Raw genomic sequence first — 16,704 nt, 5'->3', positions numbered from 1 at the left:
CCTATCCACCAGTCCCAGTACCAATCCTTCCCCGATCCACCAGTCCCATTACCAACCCTTCCCCTATCCACCAGTCCCATTACCAACCCTTCCCCTATCCACCAGTCCCATTACCAACCCTTCCCTTAACCACCAGTCCCATTACCAACCCTTCCCCTATCCACCAGTCCCATTACCAACCCTTCCCCTAACCACCAGTCCCATTACCAAACCTTCCACTAACCAACAGTCCCATTACCAACCCTTACCATATCCACCACTCCCATTACCAACCCGTCCCTGTCCACCAGTCCCATTACCAATCCTTCCCTATCCACCAGTCCCATTACCAACCCTTCCCTATCCACCAGTCCCATTACCAATCCTTCCCTATCCACCAGTCCCATTACCGATCCTTCCCTATCCACCAGTCCCATTACCAACCCTTCCCTATCCACCAGTCCCATTACCAACCCTTCCCTATCCACCAGTCCCATTACCAACCCTTCCCTATCCACCAGTCCCATTACCAACCCTTCCCTATCCACCAGTCCCATTACCAACCCTTCCCTCTCCACCAGTCCCATTACCAACCCTTCCCTATCCACCAGTCCCATTACCAGCCCTTCCCTATCCACCAGTCCCATTACCAACCCTTCCCTATCCACCAGTCCCATTACCAGCCCTTCCCTATCCACCAGTCCCATTACCAGCCCTTCCCTATCTACCAGTCCCATTACCAATCCTTCCTCTATCCACCAGTCCCATTACCAATCCTCCCCCTATCCACCAGTCCCATTACCAACCCTTCCCCTAACCACCAGTCCCATTACCAATCCTTCCCCTATCCACCAGTCCCATTACCAACCCTTCCCTATCCACCAGTCCCATTACCAACCCTTCCCCAACCACCAGTCCCATTACCAATCCTTCCCTATCCAGCAGTTCCATTACCAACCCTTCCCCATCCACCAGTCCCATTACCAACCCTTCCCTATCCACCAGTCCCATTACCAACCCTTTCCTCTCCACCAGTCCCATTACCAACCCTTCCCTATCCACCAGTCCCATTACCAACCCTTCCCCTATCCACCAGTCCCATTACCAATCCTTCCCCTCTCCACCAGTCCCATTACCAACCCTTCCCCAATCCACCAGACCCCTAACCAACCCTTCCCCTATCCACCAGTCCCATGACCAATCCTTCCCCTATCCACCAGTCCCATTACCAACCCTTCCCCTATCCACCAGTCCCATTACCAACCCTTCCCCTATCCACCAGTCCCATTACCAACCCTTCCCTTAACCACCAGTCCCATTACCAACCCTTCCCCTATCCACCAGTCCCATTACCAACCCTTCCCCTATCCACCAGTCCCATTACCAGCCCTTCCCCTATCCACCAGTCCCATTACCAATCCTTCCGCTATCCACCAGTCCCATTACCAACCCTTCCCCTAACCACCAGTCCCATTACCAATCCTTCCCCTCTCCACCAGTCCCATTACCAATCCTTCCCCTATCCACCAGTCCCATTACCAACCCTTCCCCTATCCACCAGTCCCATTACCAACCCTTCCCCTATCCAGCAGTTCCATTACCAACCTTTCCCCTCTCCAGGAGTCCCATTACCAACCCTTCCCCTATCCACCAGTCCCATTACCAACCCTTCCCCTATCCACCAGTCCCATTACCAACCCTTCCCCTATCTACCAGTCCCATTACCAATCCTTCCCCTATCCACCAGTCCCATTACCAACCCTTCCCTTATCCACCAGTCCCATTACCAACCCTTCCCTTATCCACCAGTCCCATTACCAACTCTTCCCCTATCCAGCAGTCCCATTACCAACCCTTCCCCTATCCACCAGTCCCATAACCAACTCTTCCCTATCCACCAGTCCCATTACCAATCTTTCCCCTATCCACCAGTCCCATTACCAACCCTTCCCCTATCTACCAGTCCCATTACCAATCCTTCCCCTCTCCACCAGTCCCATTACCAAGCCTTCCCCTATCCACCAGTCCCATTACCAACCCTTCCCCTATCCACCAGTCCCATTACCAACCCTTCCCCTATCCACCAGTCCCATTACCAACCCTTACCCTATCCACCAGTCCCATTACCAACCCTTCCCCTATCCACCAGTCCCATTACCAATCCTTCCCCTCTCCACCAGTCCCATTACCAATCCTTCCCCTATCCACCAGTCCCGGTCCTTCCTACTCTCCTTCCCTCACCTCCCCTTCTCCCCCTCACGTGTCCAGTCTAGGCAGGTGGTGGGCGTTCAGAGGCAGGTCAGGGCGCGCTGTGGCCAGTGGGAGTCTGTCACTGTCACCCTCCCCCCCCCCCACCTCCCCCCTCACTTGACCGTTGCTATATAATCCTTCTTTCCTCTTTTTCCCCCTGTACATTTTTATACCTTCTTCTTCCTCCTTTTTTAACACCCTCAACCCCGTCACATCTCCCCTGTCTCCTCTCCCCTCTTCTCCTTTTCCCTCATTTAATCCTTGCTATATCCCTTCTTCTCCCCTTCTTCAGTCCTCGATATATTCCTCACCTTCTTCTTCCTTCTTCTGCCCTCATCCTCTACTCCCCTCACCCTCCTCTCATCACCCCTTTCAATTCTACATCACACAGCACCTCCCGCTTCCTTCTCCTTCCCTTCTCTTCTCTTCCCTTCTCTTCCCTTACCTTCCATTCCCTTCCCTTCTCCAACAACGGCCCGTCTTCTTCCTCCTCCTCCGTTTTCCTCTCTTCATTTCTTTCTATTTTCTCTTCCTCATTTGATTCTTCTATTTACATTTTCTTCCTCAATACTTTTCTAGGTTTTCTCTTCTTACTTATTCCCCTCCTCGCCTTTGCTGTCCTTCATCTTCCACCTTTGATTAGATAGTTAGTGTAGCTTATCACAAACAGCCTCGTAAGAACCAGTACGTCTGCTGTTGTTTGTTCTTCCTTTGTGTTGCTTTGTGTTCTACGTTTCACACTTTCCTCCTCCTCCTCCTCCTCCTCTTCCTCTATCTCACGTTTTCCTCCTCCTCCTCCTCCTCTTCGTAACCTTGTAATGAACCAATAAGCTTTCTGATGCCTGATTTTTGCCTTTCCTCCTCCTCCTCTTCCTTCTCCTCCTTCTCCTCCTCCTCCTCCTCCTCCTCCTCCTTCATCTCCCCCATACGGATATACATAAAAATAGGTCTTAGATGAATAAATATTTGTAAATACATATTAAAATAAAGGTAAATAAATAAATATAGAGATGGATTGGCATTGAGAGAGAGAGAGAGAGAGAGAGAGAGAGAGAGAGAGAGAGAGAGAGAGAGAGAGAGAGAGAGAGAGAGAGAGAGAGAGAGAGAGAGAGAGAGAGAGAGAATTCCCATTCCAACATTCCAGTCTCGTCCGCCTCTCAGTGAGTCCCGAGGCGAGGCGGAGCTGGAATGGTGATTAGGAATGCCTGTGTGTGTGTGTGTGTGTGTGTGTGTGTGTGTGTGTGTGTGTGTGTGTGTGTGTGTGTGTGTGTGTGTGTGTGTGTGTGTGTGTGTGTGTGTGTGTGTGTGTGTGTGTGTGTGTGTGTGTGAGTGTGTGTGAGAGAGAGAGAGAGAGAGAGAGTTACCTGATACTCATTACATACCTGTCACTCTTTCTTTCAGGCAGACACGTGTTGGGGAGGGAAAGAGAAAGAAGGGAGGGAGGGGGGAAAGGAAAGAAGGGGAGGAAGAAGAGGGGAAAACGGTGGGAAAGGGAGGGAGAGAGAGACAGACCAGTAAAGGAAGGAAAGAAAGAAAGAAAGCAAGGGGAGATAAGGAAGGAAGGTAAGGGAGAAGGGGAAGAAGAGGAGCATAAAGAAGGGAAGCGAGTGTGGAAGTGGAAGTAAAGTGGAAGTGGAGGAAGAGGAGGAATGTAGAGATGGAGTGAGAGAGAGAGAGGAGGCAAAGAGAACGGATAGAGGGAAAAGATGAAGGAGAAGAGGGTAAAAAATGGTAGATTAGTTCTCTCTCTCTCTCTCTCTCTCTCTCTCTCTCTCTCTCTCTCTCTCTCTCTCTCTCTCTCTCTCTCTCTCTCTCTCTCTCTCTCTCTCTCTCTCTCTCTCTCTCTCTCTCTCTTCCCCCTTCCTCCCCCCCCCCCTTCAAGACTTCCCACATTAAAGACCAAAACAATAGTTGGATGAAGGCAAGTTTCTTTTGCGTTTAATTAGCGTGATTCGGGAGCTGCGTGGCGCGTGACGGGGGAGGAGGAGGAGGAGGAGGAGGAGGAGGAGGAGGAGGGGAAGGAACGTGGGACCGGATATAAGCTGAAGAAAATATATGGAAGGTCAATAGTTTGGGGGGAAGGATGTTAGAGGAGGAGGAGGAGGAGGAGGAGGAGGAGGAGGAGGAAGATTGAGGGATTGGATATGAGAAGCCAGAGGAAAGTTGAGATGTTAATTAGTGATGGAGGATGTTGAAGGAGGAGGAGGAGGAGGAGGAGGAAGAATAAGAAGAGGAAAGAGGAAAGAGGTGGAGGAGAAGGCATAGGAGGAGGAGAAAGGATAAGAAGAGAAAAGTGAAAAGAGAAGGAGGGATGAATAGGAGGAGGAGGAGGAGGAGGAGGAGGAGGAGGCGAAAGGATAAGAAGAGGAAAGTGAAAAGAGAAGGAGGAGGATGAATAGGAGGAGGAGGAGGAGTAACAGGAATAGGAGGAATGTGGAATCGAAATTAGGATGGGAAGATATTGAAGTTTTAGTGAGGAGGAGGAGGAGGAGAAGGAGGAGGAGGAGGAGGAGGAGGAGGAGGAGGAAGAGGTAACTTGACGAACTGAATGTCTTGATGGGGAAAGGAAAAAAAAGGGGGAGGGGAGTTTTTTGATGGGGAGGAGGAGGGGAGGAAGAGGGTGGGAAGAGGGGGGAAAAGGGGGAGGGGTGATTTTTGATGGGGAGGAGGAGGGGAGGAGGGGAGGAAGAGGGGGGAAAAGGGGGAGGGGAGGAGGGGAGGAAGAGGGGGGAGAAGGGGGAGGGGGCTGGAAATGGGTAGTGAAGGGGGGACATGGTAAGTAATGTTGGCTGTTAGTAATTTAATTCCTAGTCTCCCCACACCCCGAAATTCTCCCCCCCCCTCCCCTCCTCCCCCTCCCCTCCCCCCTTCCTCATTATCTGGTGTCCGCGGCCGTGTCCTGCGCGCGCGTGTCCCAGGGAGGGCGCGACGTCCCCCTCCCCACCCCGACACGTGCGCCCCCCTCCCCTGCACACGCCTGCCACGCGCCGCGCCCCTCTACCCTCCAGTACGCCCCCCTCTCTCCCCCCCTTTCACAGACATCCTGGGAACGCGCTCTCCGCTCATTATGTAAACTTTTATGCTCTCTCTCTCTCTCTCTCTCTCTCTCTCTCTCTCTCTCTCTCTCTCTCTCCACTACACTAGGCCTACAATGCGCTACGGTCTCATTATACAACTTAACTATCACACTTGTACACTACAGCCACGCAAGACCCATTTATCACATCACTTAAGCCAAGCTATGTCCACTCCGGTCCACTATATCTTCCTTCACCCTTTCCTTCCCCTCCTTCTTTCCCCTTCCCTCCTTATTTCCCCTTCCCCCCTTCCTTCCCCTTTTCCCCTTCCTTCCCCTTTTCCCTTTCCTTCCCCCTTCCTTCCCTCCTTCTTTCCCCTTCCCTCCTTCTTTCCCCTTCCCCCCTTCCTTCCCCTTTTCCCCTTCCTTCCCCTTTTCCCTTTCCTTCCCCTTCCGTTCCCTCCTTCTTTCCCCTTCCCTCCTTCTTTCCCCTTCCCCCCTTCCTTCCACTTTTCCCCTTACTTCCCCTTTTCATTCCCTTTCTTCCCTTTTCACCCCTTTCTTCCCCCTTCCTTCCCTTTCCCCCTCCTTCCCCCTTTCACCATTTCCCCCCTTCCTTCCCCTTTCTTCCCCCTTCCTTCCACTTTCCCCCTTCCTTTCCCCGTTCTTTACCCCCCCTCCTTCCTTCCCCCTTCCCGTCTTTTTTCCCCCTTCCCTCGGGCAGTGTAACTCGGGAGGGCGCGTGTCGTGTCCCGGGGCAGGGCAGGGCGGGGCGGGGCGGGGCGGCACGCACTCCATTATATTGAGCCCTACATTAATAAGTCTTGAGCCCCGTGTTTGACCCGCGGCGAGATGGGGCGGGGGGAGGCGGGAGGGGACTAGGGGGGGGTGAGGGGAAGGGGTCAGGAGGGGTCGGCCAGAGCAGCGACCGTGGGAGCACTGCGCCACCACCACCACCACCACCACCACCACAACCACCTTCACCACCTTCACCACCCTCACCACCACCACCACCACCACAATCATCATCACTACCACTGGCATCACCATCACAACAACCACCACCGCCACCACCTTTAAACCTCAGCAACTTCGCCTCTACGTACCCCCCCCCATCACCTATAAACCTCAGCAACCTCCCCTCTCTCCCCCACCTTTAAACCTCAGCAACCTCCCCTCTCTCCCCCACCTTTAAACCTCAGCAACCTCCCCTCTCTCCCCCACCTTTAAACCTCAGCAACATCCCCTCTCTCCCCCCACCTTTAAACCTCAGCAATCTCCCCTCTCTCCCCCACCTTTAAACCTCAGCAACCTCCCCTCTCTCCCCCACCTTTAAACCTCAGCAACCTCCCCTCTCTCCCCCACCTTTAAACCTCAGCAACCTCCCCTCTCTCCCCCCACCTTTAAACCTCAGCAACCTCCCCTCTCTCCCCCACCTTTAAACCTCAGCAACCTCCCCTCTCTCCCCCACCTTTAAACCTCAGCAACCCTCCCCCACCCCCCCCCTTCCCCCATCACCACCACACCAGGAAGTAATCGCCCAGCTACGCAGTCTCCATGGCTCTTACTTTTCTTTTCACCTTTAAACATTACCCGGCACCTCATCTTTTATTTCCGAGGCGCCGCCCTTCTTCCCGCGCCCCGCTCCCCCCTCTCTCAGATTACTGGTGGGGTGAGGGTGAGGAAAGGGTGAGGGGAAAGGAAGGAGAGAGAGAGAGAGAGAGAGAGAGAGAGAGAGAGAGAGAGAGAGAGAGAGAGAGAGAGAGAGAGAGAGAGAGAGAGAGAGAGAGAGAGAGATATTCATACATGGATGGATGGATGGTCTACTGACTGACCGGCTAATTAACTGACTAACTGATTGACTGACCATGTGACTGACTGGCTTGACTGACTGACTGACTGACTGACTGGCCTGCTGATTAACATGCTCTCTGCTCTTCTTTGCAATCTTCTTCTTTCATTCCTGTCTTCATTCTCTCTCCTTTCACTTTCCTCTCCCCTCCCCTCCCTCTCTCAGGCTGTCTCTCTCCCCTCCCATACTCAATCTATTTTTTTCCTTTTTCCTTTCCTATCTATCATTTCTCTCTCTCTCTCTCTCGTAATCTATATACTATTTATACATACATACATACATACATACATTCATACATACATACATACATTCATGCTTCAAGAATAGTCCCTCTCCTCCTCCTTTCCCTTCATCTATATCGTCATTCTATTCATCTTGCAAGCCATTACTTCATCCTCTCCTCTCTTCTCTTATCTTCTTTTCTCTTCTCCTTTTCTCAATCCTTCATGTTCTCTCTATCTTCTTCTCTTCATCACCCTTTCTCTTCTTCCCCTCATCCATTCTCTCTCTTCACCTTTCTCCTCATCTTTCTCTGTTCATCATCCCATTCCTCTCTTCTCTTCTTCTTCCCTCCACCTTCCTCGGCGTGTATCCATTCTCTCTTCTTCATCTTCCTCTTCTCACTATCCTCTCTGCTTCTCCCCCGTCTTCTCTTCTCTTCCCAATCCTCGGCATCTTTCTCTTCTTTCTTCTTCCTTTTCCTATTTCACTGAGCTTAGGAACAGACCACCTAGTTTGAACCATATGGTCTTTATGATTTCAATGTCTATGTAAATCTATGTAAATCACTGTTATTCGTCCTTATATTACCCCGACCATTCATCTGGCCTTCTTTATTCGCATTCTTTGCCTTCCTCATCTGCTTCCCTTCTCATCTTCCCTCATTTTCTACCTGTCTTCTAGCTGCCTCACTGGTATCTACATCTTTCCCCTGCCAGCATCTTCCTTTAGCCTTTCTCCTTCCTTCCCTCCATCCTTACCTTCCCTCCCCCGCACATCTTTCTTCTCCTTCCTTCCCTCATTCTTCTCTTTACATCTTCTCCCCTCTTACACTCTCCAGCATCTCCTTCCTTCCTTCCATCCATCCTTACCTTCCCTCCCCCGCACATCTTTCTTCTCCTTCCTTCCCTCATTCTTCTCTTTACATCTTCTTCCCTCTTACACTCTCCAGCATCTTCTTCCTTCCATCCATCTACCACAGGACTCATTCATCCATTCTTCTCCTCTCCTCCCCTTCTCTCCATTCACTTAACTTCAATCTCCCTTCATCTTCCCTCTCCCCTCACTTTCCCACACCTTACCTCCCCTCACCCTCCCTCTCTCCTTCACCCTTACCTTCCCTTTCCTCTTACCTTCCCACACCTCACCTTCTCTCTCCCCTTACCTCCACTCTCCTTACCTTCCCTCCCCCTCCCCCCTCCCTTCCCTCTCCCACACCTTAGCCCCTCCCTCGCCTCCCCTCCCCCGCACCTGCCTTGCTGATTAACGCCCTGAGTCAGTCAAAAGGCCAAAGGAACACACACACAACTCCTCCTCTCGGCGCGCACCCATTATGAATGTATGAGGGCCAGGCGGGGGGGGGGCGGGGGGGGCGGGGGGGGGGAGTAGAGATGGTTGGTAATAGTGGAGGGAAGAGGAAGGGTGTGTGTGTGTGTGGGGAGGGAAGGGGTGTTTAGGGGGGGGGTGTCTGATATGGTTATGGAGGAGAGATGAGGTGGTTTTGCGAGGGAGGGGTACAGAGAGAGAGAGAGAGAGAGAGAGAGAGAGAGAGAGAGAGAGAGAGAGAGAGAGAGAGAGAGACAGAGAGAGCGAGAGAGAGAGACTACAGTAGACTGGTCAATGTTCCTCTCTGGCTCTCCATTTCCTTCTCTCTCTCCCTCTCTCCCTTCCTCCTCTCCTCCTCCTCCTCCTCCTTGTCTGGCTTCCTTCCTCCTCCCTTCTTCCCTCTCCATGAATTAATTACACTCACTCATTCTCGCCCTCCTCTTTCTTCTCTCTCTCTCTCTCTCTCTCTCTCTCTCTCTCTCTCTCTCTCTCTCTCTCTCTCTCTCTCTCTCTCTCTCTCTCTCTCTCTCTCTCTCTCTCTCTCTCCACTGTGGTTTAAATACTGAAATTGAGCTTTTTTCCCCAAGAGACTTCATCGCTAAGCCAGGCGGTGAGTCCAGTATTAGTGAGTCAGGCAAAATTTAGATATGAAGATAAATACTCCTTCCGTCCTTTCCACCTGTCCACACATCTTACACATACACCTTCACACACACCCTCGCCTACACTCATCTCCTCTCTCAGCTTTCATCCTTAACCCGTCCGCTGCGATTGGCACGGATTTGGCTTTCACTGGTAGCCTGGTAAACTTATAATCCCAGGTCTTTCTCTGCCTCTGTGGTGGATAGTGGAGTGTTTCCCTTGTGGTGTTGGTGTGCTGGATATCCCCTCCCAAGGTGCATGACTTTACATTTTTCTTCATTGAATTGTAGCAGCCACTTTTTGCTCCGTTCCTGCAGCTTGGTGATGGCTTCTTGTAGGAAATCCGCAGTCAAGGGTTAACTTTCACTACATAACCTCTAAGTAGCTTACACTCTTTGTCTTCCCCTCCTTCCCTTTTTAACCTTTCCATACACCCTACACATACTCTGTTCTACACCCCTACACCTCTACACACTCTCCCCATCCTCCCTATTCCTATTCCTAGAAGCTTATATAACTTCTTCCTAATCTTCCCAATCCTCTGTATCTTTCTCTTCTTTATTCTTCCTTTTCCTCTCCTCAGCTTCCATATTTCACTAAGGTTAGGAACAGACCACCTAGTTTGAACCATACGATCTTTATGATTACAATGTCTATGCAAACCTATGTAAATCACTGTTATTCGTCCTTATGTTAACCCGACCATTCATCTGGGCTTCAGTATACCCACGACACACCCTACCTTTGCCTACACATCTCTACACCCCCTCCCTAACCTCCTCTCCTCACCTTGCATCCCAACCTCCCTTAGTATATATGTCATCTCTTCCCCAACTAACACTCTCCTTCCTGCCCCTCTCCTACCTCTCAGCCTGTCCACACATCCCACCCTTGTTCTACACCTCCACACCCCTATATCCCAATCTCCCTTTCTCAGCTCATTGTATAGTAATTGAGTTTTTCTTCAAGTGGATGGGAGCGAGAGGAGAGGGAAAAAGTGGAAAGGAGGGGAGGAGTGGAAGATGGAGAGATGAGCGTGAAAGGAAGGGAAACTAAGAAAAAAAGAGAATGGGAGAGAGAGGAGAGGGAAAAAGTGGAAAGGAGGGGAGGAGTGGAAGATGGAGAGATGAGCATGAAAGGAGGGGAAACTAAGAAAGAGAGAGAATGGAAGAACGAGGTGATGAAAGAAAAGTAAGGATGAAGTACAGTTAACGTATATATTATTTGTCCTTATACCGTCTCAGCTGATACCTCCAATCCCCTACTTACCATTCCCCATGCGTCCTAGCTGCCTCCCTTCTCCCCTCCCCCCCCCCTCCTCCACTTTCATCCTGCTCACACATTCTCCACACACACCGCGCACGACATCCCTTCCCCCTGACCCCCTTCCATCCCCCCTGTCTTAGCTTTCACTGCTGGCTTTCAATATACCTGTGGCTGGCTATCCCTCTCCCTGTTATCAGCATCTCGTAGCCTACACCGACCCGAGATGCGAGGAGGAGCAAGGAAGGTTGGAGAAAGGGTGTATGAAATGCCTTTTGGGTCAGCTCTGCGAGGCCTCTTCTCTGCCGTACGGGTTGTATAGTTAAAACAGAGAGTCTGGAACAAAGCCTAATAGCTAAAGTTGCCTCAGGTGTCGAGCGGCAAAGATGATTTCAGGGGGGAGGGAGGAAGGAGGAGGAGAGGGGGAGGCAGGGTAAAGAGAAGGGAGGATTGAGGAGGGGAGGAGAACGAAGGGTAAGGAGGAGGGAAGAGGGAAGGAGAAGAAGGAGAGGCAGGGTAAAGAAGGGAGGAATGAGGAGGGGAGGGAATGAGAGGATAAGGAAGAGGGAAAAGGAAGGAAAAGAAGAGGGGGAGGCAGGGTAAAGAAGGGAGGAACGAGGAGGGGAGGGAATGAGAGGATAAGGAGGAGGGAAGAGGGAGGAGAAGAAGAGGGGGAGGCAGGGTAAAGAGAAGGGAGGATTGAGGAGGGGAGGAGAACGAAGGGTAAGGAGGAGGGAAGAGGGAGGAGAAGAAGAGGGGGAGGCAGGGTAAAGAGAAGGGAGGATTGAGGAGGGGAGGGAATGAGAGGATATGGAGGATCTTCGTTCTCTCCCTGTCATACTTTACATTGGAAAAGAAGAGGAAGGAGAAGAAGAGGGGGAGGCAGGGTAATGAAGGGAGGAATGAGGAGGGGAGGGAATGAGAGGATAAGGAGGAGGGAAGAGGGAAGGAGAAGAAGAGGGGGAGGCAGGGTAAAGAGAAGGGAGGAATGAAGAGGGGAGGGAATGAGAGGATAAGGAGGAGGGAAAAGGAAGGAAAAGAAGAGGGGGAGGCAGGGTAAAGAGAAGAGAGGAATGAGGAGGGGAGGAGAACGAAGGGTAAGGAGGAGGGAAGAGGAAGGAGAAGAAGAAGAGGGGGAGGCAGGGTAAAGAAGGGAGGATTGAAGAGGGGAGGAGAACGAAGGGTAAGGAGGAGGGAAGAGGAAGGAGAAGAGGGGAAGGCAGGATGAAGAGAAGGGAGGAATGAGAGGGAAGGATTAGGAGGAGGGAAGAGGAAGGAGAAGAGGGGGAGGCAGGATGAAGAGAAGGGAGGAATGAGAGGGAAGGATTAGGAGGAGGGGAGGGATAAGGTGGTCCGGGTGTGCATGGGAAGCTTACACTTGTCTTGTATTTAACAGAATTTAAAATAAAGTAAGTAAAGTTTTGTTTTGGTGTGTTAACTTATGAAAATCCTATTACTCTTTGTTGACTATTCAATTTGTGATAAAATACAATACGATTCATTATTAAGTGATTGATTAGGTCTTTAATGAATATCCCGAAATTGACCTCTCTTTCGGCCATCTATTTTGATTCTTTTTTTTTTAGGAGCAGCGAGTAGCGGGCTTTTTTTATATTATTGTTTCCTTTTTTTGTGCCCTTGAGCTGTCCCCTTTATTGTGAAAAAAAATAAAACTCCTTTTCTTCTTTCATTATTATTGTTAGACGTAGTAGTGGCAGTAATAGTAGTAGTAGTAGTAGTAGTAGTAGTAGTAGCAGCAACAGTAGTAGTAGTAGTAGTAGTTGTAGTAGTAGTAGTATGTTACAGTCCTCACTTCATTCTCTAACCCCCCTCACCCATCCCTTATCTCAGCATCCCCCCCATTTCCCCCCCTCCCCCCTCAAGTCCGCCCGCCATCTGGGGCCAAAAATCAGGGTGTGGCTAATACATTTACAGGCGGGGAGACGAGAGTGTGAGGGCGTAACGTGGTTAGCTCCCCACACCCACCCTGACCACCATCCCCTAGCCTCCCTCCTCCTTTCTCCTCACCCTTCGTTCCCCTCCCCTCCTCCATATGTGTCGGCGGTGGCTGAGTGGTTAGCGTGTGGGCGCCGCGTCCCGGAGGATGTGGGTTCGAGGCTCACCCGCTGCTACAAGTTGGGGTTTTCAGTCACCGCCGAGTGACCTAAGATGACCTACATTTTTTTTTACGTCTATGCCTATAGCGCCGGTAGGCTTACTTAAGGGCCCGTCATGGCGCAGGCAAGTGTTTATAGTGGCGCCATCTTCTCTTGGCTCATGCTGCCCCCCGGAACTCGTTCTTGATTCACTTGGACGGTTTCCTCTTGAGTCCGGGTTGATGGGTGGTCTTCAGGACAGCATGTGGGTAGTTTTAAGCCACTCGGCGGTGACTGAAAAATCCGAGGTGGTAGCGTGGGGATTCGAACTCGTGTTGTCCATCACGCGGTGAATGTGGGCCCAGCACGCTACCACTCAGCCACCGCCTACCTACATGCTGTCCTGAGGATCACTTATCAACCTGGTCTCTAGATTTTCTCTTTAAAGAGGCTCAAAGATGAACTTCGGGGGGGCAGCATGAGCCAAGCAAGATGGCGCCACTATAAACACCTGCCTGCTCCACAGTGGGCTGGGGCCGACCATCAGGCCCCACCAAAAAATCCTACCGGCGCCATAGGTTGAAACGTAAAAAAAAAAAAAAAGAAAGAAAAACCTCCTCCTTCCTCCCTCATTTTTCCCTCTCCTCCCCCTCCTCCCTCCTTCCACCTCCTTACCCTTCGTCCCTCTCCACTCGTTCCCCTCTTCTTCTTCCCCTCCCCCTCCCTCCCCCCTCCTTTCCCTCTCCTCATCGGTCCTTACCACCGAGTTTCATGGACATGATTTTGTAGTTTTTTGCATAATCCCGCTGACAAATAAACAAATAAATCTAACTAAAGAGATAACCTATTTGGTGGGGGTAAGACCTCAACAACAAAACAGTTAATTAACCACTATAACTCTTCCTCCTCCTCCTCCTCGTCCTCCTTTTCCTCCTCCTCCTCCTTTAGCAGAGAGTAGCCCGGCTAGCTCAGTCGGTAGAGCACGAGACTCTTAATCTCGGGGTCGTGGGTTCGAGCCCCACGTTGGGCGAAGATGGTCATCTGTTTTTGTCTTGTCATATTCGTCGAAAAATATTGGCCCTTCTTCTGTACCGTGAAGCTGAAGAAACACTCATTAGAACCCGACTGACCTCCTCTTTGACCTTTAGAAATAGCTGACGTGAGAAACGAAAGTGTCTTATAACACCAGTCTTTCTTTGGGTCGTATCATAAGACATTTCGCCGCCCAAGAACACATATTTGACAAGGCTTTCGTAGGAGTTGTGGGCATTTCCAGGGGTAGTTTTTGTGACCCTGGTGGTAGTCTGACCCTTCTTCTGTACCGTGGAGCTAAAGAAACACTCATTAGAACCCGATTGACCTCCCCTTTGACCTTTAGAAATAGCTGACGGAACACATATTTCACAAGGCTTTCGTAGGAGTTGTAGGCATTTCCAGGGGTAGTTTTTGTGACCCTGGTGGTAGTGTGACCCTTCTTCTGTACCGTGGAGCTAAAGAAACACCCATTAGAACCCGACTGACCTCCTCTTTGAACACATATTTGACAAGGCTTTCGTAGGAGTTGTGGGCATTTCCAGGGGTAGTTTTTGTGACCCTGGTGGTAGTCTGACCCTTCTTCTGCACCGTGAAGCTAAAGAAACACTCATTAGAACCCGATTGACCTCCTCTTTGACCTTTAGAACTAGCTGACGTGAGAAACCAAAGTGGCTCATAACACCAGTCTCTTAAAACACTATTGCATCAGGCTCAGTTTGGATGTCGTGTAGCTTTTTTATTTTATCAACAACATTTTGCCTGAGGTGAAGTTGGCCAAAGTCTTCTATTCTCTGGCCCTGGTTCTGTATAGGGAGGGAGTTGTTTGAGTCAGTTCAAAATATACATTATCATTTACCTACTGTATTTTTCCCCCACCCTCGCTTTCCTACCTTCCTTCCCTTTCTCTTCTTCCCTCCCTTTCCCTTATCCCCTTCCCTTCTTTCCTCCTGCTCTCTCTCCCTCTCCCTTCTTCCCTCCCTCCCTCACCTACTCCCCCTCTCTTTCCTTCCCCTTCTCTCTTCCTCTCCCTCCTTCCCTATTTCTCCCTTACCTCCTTCCTCTCTCCCCCTCTCTTTCCTTCCCCTTCTCTCTTCCTCTCCCTCCTTCCCTCTGTCTCCCTTACCTCCTTCCTCTCTCCCCCTCTCTTTCCTTCCCCTTCTCTCTTCCTCCCCTATCCTCTCCCTCCTTCCCTCTTTCGCCCTCACTCCCTCCCTGTCTCTCCTTACCCTTCTCCTCTTTCCCCTCCTATCCTCCCCTTCCTTCGTTCTCTCTCACCTACTCCCTCTCTCTTTCCCTTCCCCCATTTCCTTCCTGACTTTAGCAACATTTTCTCCCTTCTCCCTTCTGTCACCCTCTCTTCCTCTCTCTCTCTCTCTCTCTCCCTCTTTCTCTCTCCCTCGCTCTCCCTCGCCCGCTAGTTAAAAGGGCTTTTAGTTTTATTAGATGGCAGCCTCGTCGTTGCGCCTCTCCCCTCATTGCCGCCGCGGGGAGAGGGGTGAGGAGGGGAGGGGAGAGAAGGGTAGAGGGATGGGGAGAGGAAGGGAGAGGAGAGAGGAAGGGAAAGGAGAGGAGGGAAGAGGAGGGGAGAGGAGGGGAGAGGAGGGGAGAGGGATGGGGGCAAAGGGGAGACTGTTGCACCCATCACCCATGAGACGAGGGGAGTAAAGGGAAGTCTCTCTCTCTCTCTCTCTCTCTCTCTCTCTCTCTCTCTCTCTCTCTCTCTCTCTCTCTCTCTCTCTCTCTCTCTCGTTAGGGTGTGGCCATAACTAGCAGGTGGTGTTGGTTTTGGTGGTGGTGTGGTGATGTTACCTGATAGATGGTGGTGGTGGTGGTGAGGGTAATGATGTTGATAGTGGTGATGAATAGTGGTGTTGGATGTTGGTGGTGATGTTGGCTGGTGCGTGGTGATGATAGTACCCAGCAGTAATGGTAGTGGTGAGTGGTGATGATGGTGGTGGTGATGAAAGGTGATGAATGGTGGTGGTGAATGGTGATGATGGTGGTGATGAAGGATGGTGAATGTGGTTGGTGGTGGTGGTGATGACGGGAGGTGAGTGGTGATGTTGATGGTGGGGATGTTGAGGTTTGTGAAAAGGGTGATGGAGGATGGTTAATGATGGTGGTGGTGGTGGTGATGAAGGGTGGTGAGTGGTGGTAGTGGTGGTGGTGATGGAGTGGTGGTGGTGGTTAAGGGTAGTGGTTAAGAGTGGTGGTGGTGGTGGTGGTGGTGTCAGGGGTGAGCCGAAGAATACTAAGCAGCTTCCATGTAAACCAAATTGATCCTCGGTAATGTGGGGACTCAGGGGGGGGGGGCGGGGCAGGGAGGAGGAGGAGGAGGAGGAGGAGGAGGAGCAGAGCAAAGATGAAAACATGTGTATATGGAAGCACAGAATAGCAGGCAGAAGAAAACTATTTGGCCAACATCGTGGCTGCCGTCTTTAGTTATTGAAATAAGTTCGTTAGATTCTTCAGTGATTTGCGGAACAGATAAAACCCTTGTTGCACTTTTTTTTTTTTTTTTTTTTTTTTTTTTTTACGTGTACGCCTGTAGCACCGGTAGGCTCTCTTGAGGGACCCGGGTGGAAGTCGGCCCCAGCCCATCATGGCGCAGGCAAGTGTTTATAGTGGCGCCATCTTCTCTTGGCTCATGCTGCCCCCCGGAACTCGTTCTTGATTCACTTGGACGGTTTCCTCTAGAGTCCGGGTTGATGGGTGGTCTTCAGGACAGCATGTGGGTAGTTTTAAGCCACTCGGCGGTGACTGAAAAATCCGAGGTGGTAGCGTGGGGATTCGAACCCGCGTCGTCCATCACGCGGTGAATGTCGGCCCAGCACGCTACCACTCAGCCACCGCCTGTTGTGTGCGGTCTGAGTGGTATAATTTTCATATGGTGTCGCTGTACCCTCGAGTGACTCAATGTTCCTCTCGTAATTAGGGGACTGGAAAGTCACTGTGTATTCCAGATGAGGTCTTGCCAAAACAATATACAAAGCCTTTACTTACAGCGTCTCACATTCAAAGTTCCT

General features: G+C 51.0%; 1 non-coding gene across 1 annotated transcript; it reads left to right on the top strand.

Moving 5' to 3' along the window:
- Positions 1 to 13,600: 13,600 nt before the first annotated feature.
- Trnak-cuu (transfer RNA lysine (anticodon CUU)) lies at positions 13,601 to 13,673 on the top strand. The gene has a single exon. It is a non-coding gene; the product is annotated as a tRNA-Lys (tRNA).
- The last annotated feature ends 3,031 nt before the right edge of the window (positions 13,674 to 16,704 follow it).

Source organism: Eriocheir sinensis, chromosome 51, assembly GCF_024679095.1.
Source record: "Eriocheir sinensis breed Jianghai 21 chromosome 51, ASM2467909v1, whole genome shotgun sequence".
Taxonomy (NCBI): domain Eukaryota; kingdom Metazoa; phylum Arthropoda; class Malacostraca; order Decapoda; family Varunidae; genus Eriocheir; species Eriocheir sinensis.
Note: the sequence above shows the minus strand (reverse complement) of the source record. Positions and strands in the feature narration are given on the sequence as shown.